Raw genomic sequence first — 13,306 nt, forward strand, 5'->3', positions numbered from 1 at the left:
TAGCGGCACTTTTGAAGATATATGGGGCAAAATGCGTTGCGTTGGCCACTTATGGCAGTGAAATATGGGGGCACGTAGTTATGGCTCACCCAGGGATTGCTGCCCTCCCCTGGATCCTAAGCGAAATCTTCTCTGCCCTCCCTGGCCCAGCCATGTCCCCCTTAAATGAGTCATTGTCCCAAGGCTATGTACCTGACACCTTCAAGGAGGCCATTGTCATTCCCCTCCTGAAGAAGCCAGGGGCCGACCTTAAAACTCTGACGAATTACTGCCCTATTTCCTTGTTGCTTTATCTGGCCAAGGTACTTGAAGCCCATGTGGCCAGATGTCTATCTGCCTTTTTGGAACAGTCTAAATATCTGGACCCCCATCAAGCAGGGTTTGGTCCAGCACATTCCACAGAGTCGGTCATAGTGACAGTACTGGACACTCTTCGAAAAGAGGCTGATAGGGGCTTACCGCAGGCTCTGGTGCTGCTGGATCTCTACGCAGCGTTTGACACGGTCGACCACGATATACTGGTCGATCGTGTCAGAAGTGCAGGAATCCAACGCTCAGGACTTGAATGGATCCTCTCATTTCTGGGAAACCGATCTCAAGCGGTCCGCATAGGCCAGTTTACATCCCCAAGATGAGTACCACTTGCGGTGTCCCGCAGGGTTTCTCACTCTTCCCCCACCTGTTCAACCTATACCTCCTCCATCTGATCCTTGCCCTGAAAGAAAGGAAAGTGTGCACCTTTAACTATGCGTACGACTTTCAAATCATGTTTTCCATCAGCAACTCCCCTGAATCCATCCACGAATTTCCGGCTACTATGCTACTCATCCGCGACTGGATGAATAGCAATCACTTAAAACTTAATCCAGACAAGACGGAAGTGATCCTAACGGGGGGATCACTAAACCCTTGGAGTCCTCTCTTTTGGCCAAAGGAATTAGGACAACCTCCCACCCATCCTTCTCTGCCAAACCTTTTGGGGTAACAATTAACAGCAATCTCACAATGAAAACCCAAATTGGCTCTGTGATCTCAACGTGCTTCTTCCAGTTGAGAAAAATAAGAAAAATCAGTAGATTCCTCACACAGGAAGCTAAAATACAGGTAGTCTTAGATATGGTAATTTCCCACATAGACTATGCCAATTCTCTATACTTTGGCATTCCAACCTACCTTATCTACCGACTACAATTGGTACAGATCCAGGCAGCAAGACTGATTTTCTGCAAAACAGGCATCAACATGTCATGCCCCTTATGAGGCAGTTGCACTGGCTCCCTATAACTCAGAGATGAGCCTTCAAGGTGGGATGTATTATCTTTAAATCTCTGAATAACAGGAGCCCTAACTTTGTTGACAGTCCCATTCAAAGGCACAATCCAACGCACAATCTGCGATCTGCTCACATGAATCTTTTATCTACCTCCTCCTTCAAACTGAAGCGCTTCGGCGGAACGAGGTTCGCCGTACTAGGCCCCAGATACTGGAACTCCCTGCCTCTCGAAATCAGATACTGTACAGATCTTATGAGCTTTAGGAGGCTTCTTAAGACATGGCTGTTTAGACAGGCAGATGAGTAAAATCCCAGGACTCGGCACCCCTTAGAGCAGCGCCATGAAACCAATTCGGTGTACGTACGCTTTATAAGCAATATTTAACATAACATTAACATGGATGATTTGCAAGTGTCCGAGAATAAGTTCCTGAAGCGTTTATTGGGTGTCTCAGCTGGAACTTCAAATATGGTTGTGTATGAAGAACTGGGGGTCCCTTATTTGAGTGACACCTTGGCCCTACGACCACTAACCTTTTGGTTGAAAATATGGCGGAACGATGAATTGTTACTGACCCAGCTGATACTGAAAGAGTGCATGTCTCTGGACCAATCGTATCATATACCATGGCTCAGATAAAGTCCAGTTTTGATAGATTGGGCATACCAGAATTATACACTAAACCGGAAACGGCATCTAAAAAGGATTTGGCTTGGGTCGGTGAGTCCTTTGGCAGTTTAATGAATCTGGAGAGGGAAGAACAGGAACTGCGAAAACCCAGTGTGCGAAAATTTATAATTTTAAAAACAACATTAACCACAGAGCCTTATCTCTTGGGTTCTTTTAGCACGTATGATCTTTTCCTGTTGACTAGGTTCTGCCTAGGTGTTTTTCATCTCCTGTTAGCGTCTTCCAGGGTATGCACTAGAGGTCAGCTTCTAGCAACCTGTTGCTGCGACGGCATGTCTCCTCAGGATTTGCTTTATTTTTTATTCTTTTGTAGGATCTATGTGATCCCTCGAAAAAAATGTTTCATTCCGATTTTAAGGAGATTGAAATTCAGGCAGGCGCGCCCAGCTCTAATTTACCTACAGCTGCTGTCCAAAGATTCCATCCTATTTATTCTTAACTTCCTTAAATTTGCAGTACAATGCAGGGCATCTTTTGAATTGATGGCAGCATTTTTAGTGCAATTCATTAATTAAGTCCCCTGCTAGTGATATAACTAATGTCAGGATCATGGAACCTATTTAATCACTGGTTTATTTGATCCCCTGACCCTACGGGTCTAACGATCTTGTAATGGTTTTATGAATTTTTATTATTGTTTAATACATGTGAACTTTTATGGTTTTACAGCTGTAAACCGAATAAAGTTGTCTGACTGACAGACAAGAAACCTGGTGGACTGTAGCCAACAAACCACCTGAGCATTACATTAGGAACTATCAGTCCTGTGAGTCTCGCAGACATTTTTGCTGTTAGTGAGTTCTGAACCTCTTTACACCATGAATAGACACTAGGAATATGTTTTGTGATTTTTTTTAAAACTCAATATCCGGTGTTGGGACAAAATATCGAGTAAAAACTATTGTGATCTAAAAATATTGAGTCAAGAATATAGGGATGTCAAAAATATCGTTGACAATTATTTGAAGGTAAAAATATTGTTAATTTTGTTGTAAAAATATTGTAAGTGAAAATATCCTTGTATATAATATTGTTTTTATGCGTTATTTTATATGTATTTTACTAGAGAGTGTTATATTTTATTCGGTTGGTAATTTGTTAATTAGGGTGTTTTGTAAATAATTTTATTTCATTTATTTCATTGTTTTTATTTGAGTAATGTGCATAAATGAATATTTATGTTATTATGTCACAGGAGTGGGATGTTGGGTTTTTATGGAATAAAGGTGGGGAGAATTCTTTTATTTGAAAAATGTAATTCGATATTATGTTAAACTTTCATAACTATCTAAATGTTTAATTGCAAAGTATGTAAATGATCGTTTATGTTTACTAATATAAAAATAATTAAAAAAATATTATTGCATATTTTATTGTTTTGAAAATGTGCTAAATTAATAAAAAAATAAATGTATATATGTGTGTTTTAATGTAAATTTTAATAACATTTTTTATAATTAGATTTTGTAATAATTTTGAATGAAATAACTTTGAAATATAAATATTTCAGTTTTTAATTGTTTAATGTTAATAGTTGTGTACATTTATTCATTTTCATTATTTTAACAAAAAAACATTAAGTGCATTATATATGTTTTGGTTTTCCCTTACAAATGTAGATTATTTTAGCTTTTTTATTAATAAGTTGTTTAGGAAAGTTATATTTTAAATGTTAATATTATAATATACTCAGCAATAATATTTTTTATGCTAAATGTTTTTAGAAAATAATAATATTAATGAAAGTTAATGAATTTATTAAAATGTATATTCATATTTATATGTGATATGTATTATAATTTACAAATAAACTACAGTTTATTATTATTAACAAAACATTTACTTCATTGACAGGCTTTAGTTTTTCACCCTTGTTAGTGCAGCCAGTGCTGTGTATTTCTGGACACATGTTTCAGGATAGCTGTCCTTCTTCAGCAGAGAGCAACACATTCTTTTTGTGTGTCCTTGAAATGCTGCCTAAAGTCTTCTCAGGTCTCTGTACCACTCGCTGGGCACAGGTGCATCAATCAGAACTGGGCAGCTCAAGGGAGCCTTTTCAAACAGGAAGAGGGTGAGTGCACACTGCCTCACATCCCAGCACTCAGTTTGTCCTGATGTATCATAGTAAATGCAGTGCATGACAACACTTACTTCGGTGACAGGCTTTAGTTTTTCACCCTTGTTGGGGAAGCCTGTGCTGTGTATCTCTAGACAAATGTTTCTGGATAGTAGTCCTTCTTCAGTAGAGTGTAACACATTCTTTTTGGGGTACTGGAAGTGCTGCCCAAAGTCTTCTCAGGTCTCTGTACCACTCGCTTGGCGCAGGTGAATCAACCAGAGCTCGTCAGCTCATATGCTCAAGGAAGCCTTTTCAAACAGGAGGCAAACTGAATGGTGTGATATAAGGCAGTGTGTGCACACCCTCCTCCTGTTTGAAAAGGCTCCCTTGAGGTAATAAGCTGACATTAATATAAGTGATGTGGGGCGTGGCCACGCAAGATGGCCGACAGGGCACGCCTCTGAGAGGCTACCGACTGTCCATCTTAATCCTGCATGATCCAGATTTATTGAACCCCATTACTGGTACCAGGAAGGCATTTCCCCATGCACTAAAGCAGACTTGGATCGGAGGCTGTGGCAAGACACAGGAGGCATGGAGCCGGGACTGCCCATGATGGCCCCAGGGCCGGACGAGTGACTTGCTGTGGCCTTCTGGGCTGTGTGTGTGTCAGAGGTCCTTTCTCGCCTCTGGCATGACTGTTCCCCTACCTGGGAACTACTGGTTGGCCGGGTTGGCTGCTCGCCAGCCTGTGATGTCAGCGCATGCACCGAGGGTATGGCATGGTATGAGGGGTGGCCCTGTAATGGCAGTGTGCATGAAAAGAGTTGCCGTGGCTCAGGCTATGCCCGAGTTGCCCCGGGAGCCTACAGTAGAGTGGGCATGGTGCTCCTAGCCTTGCTCACAGGTTTCAGGTGCAGCTGCCTAGCCTCTTTGCCTCGGTACTGCTGAAGGGATCTGCGGGAGTGATGCGGTTTGGAGACGCCACCGCTCGCAGCTGACGGTCTGCAGGAGCAGTCTGGCTGGTGGTACTGTGTGGCCTTCTTCAGGAATACATGCAAGCACCTGAACCCTGTTATCAGCCTGGAGGTGGCACTGTTGGCTCTGGTCGTGAGCCCGGGGACGACCACATGGCCTTCCTGCTTGGGGGCTGCCATAAGAAGCTGAAGGTGAGGTGTTGTTGAGAGGCACCGCTCGCCCACTATTAGCTATTGGAAAAAGTGCAAGGTGCTCAGGTGGTGCACGAAGCCTTGCAATCCAGGACAGAGGAGGGAGCGCGTGTGGTCTGGGTCCTGCGGGGCCTCCCTGTGTTCCTGTTTGCCTGCCGGGTCTGGATTGGTGCTCTCTGGCCCCTCGCCCCACCCAGGGAGTGGAGGAATACTTACAGCGCTGGGACACCACAGCTTTGTTAGGGGAGTGGGGCGTGCAGGTGGGGGGTCATGCCACTTTGTCCCCTTGCGGTGCGAGCTCTGGACTCGCCTGGTGCTCATTGCAGCCTCAGCGCTGCAGGAATATTGGCTCTCTGAGATTCCCATGGAACGGAATAGACAGACGGGGGGCCCCCCAGGGTAACACCATGGATCATTATACAGCCCTAGCCTCCACTTCGCAGTACTCCAATCGGGCGGTGCGGGGCAGAGTCGAGGGAGATGCTGAACAGGCAGTGGGGGAGCCCACAAGGGCAGAACTGTCGGAGGCTAGACAGGGTTCCCACCTAGCTCTTGAGAATAAAATTGAGACCATTGCTCTGGAGGTCAATCTCCTTTGCACTGACCTACGCAAGGTGTCCGACAAGGTACGGTTGGCAAGGGCTCCATCGAGGAATTACAGACATAGGTGGCCTCCCTGTGGAAACAGGTTGCTTAGGTCACGTCCAGGTCCAGAATCCTAGAGGTGAGGGTGGAGGACACTGAGGGCCGCTCCCGTCACAACAATGTGTGTCTCTTGGGATTCCCGGAACGAGAGGAGGGAGCACACTCTGAGCAGTTCAACGAGTCATAGATCAAAATCACATTGAAGCCCCATGGATTGTCTCCCATGTTTATTATTGAAAGGGTGCATCACGCCTCAAGAACATACTGGCTCCTGGAGATCGGGGCATGCTGAATGACACCACCTAGGGGCTCCAGTGGGAAGGAGTGCGAGGCTCTGCTGGCCGACCCTCATTGAAGTCTAGAGAGATCAGTTACCGCCAGAGTGGAGATACAGGATGATGGCACCATGGCAGTGGCTCCCTCAGAAGAGAACTTGGGGCAAGGAGATGTGGTGCAGTGGGGGAGGATAAGCAGGGCACTGCCCCTGAAGAACTGCTCTGAAAACTTTACATACAGTTGTCTGATTGACTGTTTTGGAGGGGTCAGGTGTTCTCAGCTTCTTACTCCGCCTATCCTAGGAGGGTGGCCATATGAGTGGCTCCAGGGATCCCCTTTAGGATCACTTACTGTGAAGGAGATGTGGAGGGGTGATATGTACTGATCCAGGGTTTTCTAGAGGAGCGAGAGCTCACATTGCTCAATTCATATGCCCCCAACCTAGATGACAGGATCTTCTTTGAGTGGATGCAGGATCTACTGTCAGACTGTGTGGGATCCCCATCATCTGGGTGGGAGATTTTAATTTGTTTTGGATGGTGTGGAAGTCCTCCAACCCCCTCGGGTTGGGACCAAACCGTTGATGACAAGTGATTTGACAGGGGCAATGCAATTTTGCAACCGGAGGGACGCAAATTTACATGTCACTATTTAACGCATGATACTTATAGTCAGCTGGACAGATTTCTGGTGGGTGTCCTGGATCACTCTAAGATCTCTGCTGTGACGAACATGGCCCGGTTTATGTCTGATCATTCTCTGGCTCTCCTATCATTGGACTGGAATGGGGGTCCGGATGGTTGCAGAATGTGGCGTATGCCCTATGACCTGTTGGAGGACCCATGTGTAGGGAGGACCTGTGAAATGCTTGAACACATATCTTGATAATAATTGGGGGACGATGAGCACCAGGGCTGTTGAATGGGAGGCCTTAAAGGCTGCTGTGAGGGGTGCATGTATTGGTACTGTTTGTTGGGTGCGTAGGAGACTTATAGCGAACCTGAAAAGTCAAGAAGACCGATTCACCACTCTTTAGAAACAGACACCTCTTGAGGCTGGGGAATGTGCGGCAGTACTGGAGGCTCATCAACACTCACAGCTCTCTCTGGGACACCTTGGACAAAACAGGTCTTAAATCTTATCGCCTGTTGCTGCTTAGGGAGGGGGACAAATCGGGTAAACTGTTGGCATGGATTCTGAAATGGGAGGTGGAGATGCTCCTCATTATCTCAATATGCGAAGCAGGAGGTAATCTGCGCTCCCAGCGCCACGAAGTGTTAACATCACTCTTGGGCAGCTTTAAGTTAGTATATAAGGCAGGGACTCTGGATGTTGAGGGTAGAACGGAGGGCTTTCTGGCTAGGGCAGGGCTCCCACGACTGCAAAGGACAGCCATGTTAGAATTGGAAGAGGACCTCTTGGTGGAGGAGGTGGCCAAGGCCATTAAGGCTTTACGCAAATCCAAGGCCCCCGGCAGGGATGGGCTCCCAGCCGAATCATATTGGGCTTATTCTCCAACTCTCAGAGAGCAGCTGGTTGAGGTATATCAGGAAGCTAAAGTTAATGGGTGTTTACCCCAAACTATGAGAGAGGGAGTAGTATGCTTAATGTTGAAACCCGGAGGGGATCCTGAGTACCCATCCGCCTCTAGGTCCCTAACTATGCTTACTTTAATACCAACCTAAAAATCTTATGCAAGATTCTGGAGACACGACTGGGGTTGGGGGTGGGTTATCCGGTATCTAGTCCATGAGGACCAATGTGGTTTTATGCAAGTGTGACGCATAAAATTTGTAGACTGACACATGTATTACTACTGCCCTGGATATGAATGAGGAGATGGCATTGATCTCCTTGGATCTAGAAAAGGCATTTGAGACAAAGGAATGGGCCCTTTCTTATGGCAGTTCTAAGGGGTATGAGGTTTGATCCCAATTTCTGTGCCTGGATTGAGCTTCTATACACTGAGCCCTCGATACGCATCAAGGTAGGAAGGCAGCTCTCAGAGTCCTGACAGGTGAGGAGGGGTACCCGCCAAGGCTATCCCCACTTGCCGTTGTTGTTTGCCTTAGTGACCGAGCCACTGATGCCATTGCTACGCGCAGAGATGGCCCCATGGGGCATTCAGGTGGGAAATAGTAATCATGTACTTTCTCTCGACACAGACGATACGTTAGTATATGCTCACGAGCCGGGAGAGTCCATCCCGTTGTTGATGAGGAGTGATTTAGGGGATGTCTCTGGACTGAAACTTAATATAAGTCCTAGGTGTTCCCTCTGGGGGGGACTGATTGGGAGATGTTTAGATCAGCTACCAGCTGTAGGCCTCAGATGGGAAGTGGAAGGGTTTCGATATTTGGGAATATGGGTTACCTACACAGAAGCCCAGCACCAGCGTCAAAATGTCGACAGGGTGTTGCCCGGTCTGGAAAAATTCACATCCTTCTGGAATCGACTCCCCCTCTCTTTAATGGCAGAACAAATGGTCTTTCCCTCGAGATGTTTGTACCTGGTGCAGAACTCTTTGTTTCGACTTCAGGATCGCTTTTTCTGATGCTTGGATAGCCTCTTAGTGACACTTCTATGGGCAGGTAGGCGTAGTAGAGTGGTGGTTGCTACACTGTAACGGGACATGAAAGATGGAGGGTTGGCGGTCCAGGACATACAATTTTATATTTATGCTGTTCATCTACAGCTTGCGGCACGATGGCTAATGGAGTCTGACAACTGTGAGAAGCAGTTTTTGGGAGGCCGAGCTGGAGGGGATACCCTGCCTCAGTTGCTGATGAAGGGGGGAGATTGGAGGCCCGATTGCCATACTTGATTACTCATACTGCAGGGATTTGGGAAATGGTGGTTCAGAGGGATGTTGATGGAGCTGTGGCGGGAAGGATGTTGTCTGGAAGCCGGTGACCTTCACCTTCATCTCCTTTCAGGATGCACAGGACACCTTAGGGGTAGAACCGGCTCGTTTTCTTTATTATGCTAAGGTGGTCAAAGATATCTGGGTGGAATTCCCAGCAGCCCCGCATCCATCTGAGGTCCTTGAGGGCCTCATAGGATGGGGGGAAGGTCGCCACCTCATTACACATTTCTACAAAGCCCATAGGAGTGACATGCAGCCATGGCAAAACCCTGTGCGAAGGGCATTGGAGGGTGGTATGGAGGTGCTGATCTCCAATGTGGATTGGGAGATGGCGTTGAACCTTGTTTGTACTGTTTCTTGCAATAATCGCTTCAAACTATTACATTTCTATTTCATACACTGCACCTAAGTCACTCCACACATCATTAACAGGATAGACACCACAAGAAATGCTGCCTGTTTGTGATGTAGGAGGGTAGGCACTACCTCTCTGCACTTAGCCTGGGAATGTCCTTCAGTCCAGTCCTACTGGGCACTGGTGGTACCCCGCATAGAGGCAGCCACAGGGGTTGGTGTCCCATTGGCTCTGCTTGCTCATTTATTGGGAGTGGTGGTGCGCCCCGGAGGTTGCAGGATCCCTCAAAGATTGGCTTACTGGCCCTACTCCTGGCGGAGAGGCGGGTGACCATTGGGTTGATGGGGGCGCAGGCTCCAATGCTGTTCTCTTAGTTGAAGGATTTGATGGAGTGGGAGGCTGTGGATGAACAACATATGCGCCTCACATGTACCAATGATGGGGCGTCCGCGGCTATACTACAATGGGTACAGCTGCTGGGTATGTTCCAAGACGATGATGTCTGCCCCATGGAGGATGACTCGGTGGGGAGGATTGAAGGGTGCCAAAAATATCTATCTCTTGGTAGGTTTCACGGCGACTGAGTGAGCATTAATATGTGACTGCATGGTCTAGAGCTCGATGCCTTGGTTCTATTTTAAGCTGCCTTGGGACATCCTCGCATTCATGTATATTCTGTATCTGTAACCTAAATTTGGATGAACTGTATATGTTTTAACTTATGTCTGTTGAAGATTACCTTCTGGATATGCCAAATGCACTCAATGTTTGTTGTTAGTGGAAAATCAACAAAATACGGTTTAAACATATATATATATATGTGAAATTGATGAGATGGTGCTGTTGTGGAACACAAATATTGGACACATCACTATCACTGAACATAATTTCGAAACACGTGGCCATTTGTGCACACTGTGCCTGTGCAGTACTTGTGTTTTGGCCTAGGAGGACATCCTATAGATGTATTTTTGATTATTGTTATGAAACAATCCGATACAGGGTCCCTGTATATGTGCACATTATTTCTTGGTCGGTCCATGGGGGGGCATTGTTTTGCAGAGGAGTCTATGGAAACTGGTAGTTGTATGACTTACTACTGATTTTGTTTGCAAAGGAGCAGGATTTCAACGTGGTAGAACAGCAGTAGGACGTGTCTGATGGGCTCCATTACGGCAGAAGGTGAGTAGAGGTGAGTACAGGTGAGTTTCGGCCTTACATCCCTCCCTTTTTGCCATCTCAGATGTGGTGGTTGGATCGCCATGGTCACGCCATCTGTAAAGCAACTCGTAATTGGGCTGGCGGTTTTTACTGGATGTCCGAGCTTCCTAAAACCTCAAAGGCCCATTCTGCAGCCACCATGGTCGGAGTTGGCTGGCGGTGTCAGCGATTCAGCTGCGTTCTTTGCAAAGCCAATCTGCACAACTCAAAATACAAAGGTTGGACCGCTGACCTAGCGGCAGTCAGACCGCAACCGCGGGTACCGCGGTCCACTGATCACAAACTCATAATAAGGCCCTAAATGCAATATAGGTTTGTAAATGAGAAATGCACACTCCCAGTAAATGAATACATGAAATATATGAACTGCAGTGGGTGAGTTCATACGCAGAAGATGTAAAGATTACATCACTGTATGATGTTACTGCAGTATTCTAGCACTTTCTTAAGTTACATTATGTGTAAAGTGCACTGTCACCGACAAGGGTATCTCGACCTGAGTAAATGTGTGTCCCTAGCAGGTTAGCTATATTTCCGGAGACCTCTTAGACACCTTCATGATCATGTATCTGAAAGGCATCTTAATTTATTCCAAACATCTGCAAAAACAGCACTCATGGAATGGAAGTTTTATCTCATCTTAAAAAACGTTGTATGCTAAGGCAGAAAAGCAAAGAGTGTGTTTGAAGCTCATCAAGTCATCTTTTGAGATTTTCAGATATAAAGAAAGGACATAAACACTGGATATGGGCAAGCTGAAGACTACTGAATTCATCAGGCACGACAACAGTACAAAAAACACAAAGATTCATAGGGGTAGCCACATTTTATCTGTGTTTTATCAAGGTCTTTTCAAAGACTTACTGTGAATTTGTTTAAAAAAAGATAGTCTTTCGGTTGGGTACCAAAACAAGAATTAGCATTTTAGATATAAAAAACAGCCTTTATGATTACCACCAAATACAGTAGAGGCTGATGCCACGGCCTTTGTCATCAGAGCGATGTTGTCACAGAGAAATCGCTAGATAGAAGCTTTACTCCGGTAGCCTGCTGTAGTGAAATAGGAATGTATGACGTTACAATGCATACATTTACATAGCGGTACATTACATCGCGGTTTTGACAACACAAGTCGTTACAACGACTTGCGTTGGAGGGCGCTGGACTTAGGAGTAGTATAATTTACTATTCCAACTCCAGTCTACGTACAGTAGGGAAGGTGTTGGATAGTAAATTATACTATTCCTTGTCCTAGAGCGCCATCTAGCGCAAGTCGTTAATTGCGTTGTACAAAGCGCGATGTAATGGCATCGCAATGTAATCCCCGCGTTGTAAACGATGTTTCCCGTGAAAGAGGCACTATTGTGGTTTGGCACCCTATGATGACCTTCGACTACCACCATTTTAACTGACTTTAGTGTGTTATTGTATCCTAGCCTGGATATATGAGATGGTCCAGCATATGCCAGATTCTCTTCTTTCTTGTAATCTTGCTGTCTTTCAGTGGGAGCTGTCACGGAGTAGAATAGTCTTGCCAAGAATAGAAGGTGTGGGATGTGCATTTGAAAGCGTGAGAGGGAGAGAGAGGTGAAAAGCACATTCATTACACCTGCTATTGTTGACATTATCTTCCTCATAGTGTAATTACACCATTTATGATCGGGATCTCCTTGCAATCAAGGAGGTGTTCACAATATGGATGCTGTGTCTGGACTAGGCTGTGTATCCCATAACAGTTTGAACTGATCATAAAAATCTCATATTTAAATGCAGTGAAATATTGGAAAGTTAGACATGCAAGATGGGCCTAATTCTTTTTATATGGCATCATTTATAGAACTGGTGTTGGCCCGGAAATGTCCCCTGCATAGTGTATATTCGTGTTTCCTTGCCCCGAGTGACGTATCCGGTATGCTAGCTTTTGAGTTTTTGCTTAGCCTCACACTAAATCCTTAGATAAGTGAAGTCCTCATTTTTATTCTGTGACCTGGAGGGGCACACCAAGCAAACCTTCATTAAACTGACTGTGAACTAATGTCCCTGCCATGGGTTCAGTACATGCAGTAGTCGTGGCAGCATACCATGTTTTGTGAATCCACAGTTGCGACCAGACTTTGTGCCCTATCAAAGTTTCAGTTTTAAAATGTATTTTAATAGCATCGTTACCTAAAACTATTGATTCAAAAAAATATTAATATCTTTAAAAGGTATATAATATTAATAAATAGGTGAAGGAATTTAATCGAGATAAGTAGTTGTTCATTTCTATTTCAGTTTGTGATTGAAAGTCCGTTCACTGGGCGTCTGTTTAGAGCCTTTTCGTTTAGGCAGACTTTTTTGCTATGAAGTCACGATGTGGAGGATGGTGCAGTTTGGAGCCCCAGACATAGTCCAAGGGGTCTGGCATTTTTTTCCCCGCCTGTCTCAGGAACTTCACCAATCGGCAATTCAGCTGTGGGTCATCAGATGCAAATCAGGCCAACCTAGCTTGTCTCAGGGTGCGAATTCCTCACTGGTTAAAATATGGTTTTAAAAGTTGTTTCCATTCGTTCATGAGTTCCTTACAAGTAGAAAGGAGGCGCAACATGTCCTCCTGTGCTATGCTACATAAGCGGCATGTGGAGTCAGTTTGAGCCTTCAGCCAATGTGGAAAGTGCTTTGTGCAGAGTAGCAGGCCTAGTCAATATTTTAAAATTTTAATTTGATTGATTTAGCGGACCCCAAAGCTAGATATGTTTGAGCAGCAGGGGT

Source organism: Triturus cristatus, chromosome 4_1 (genome assembly GCF_964204655.1).
Source record: "Triturus cristatus chromosome 4_1, aTriCri1.1, whole genome shotgun sequence".
Taxonomy (NCBI): Eukaryota; Metazoa; Chordata; class Amphibia; order Caudata; family Salamandridae; genus Triturus; species Triturus cristatus.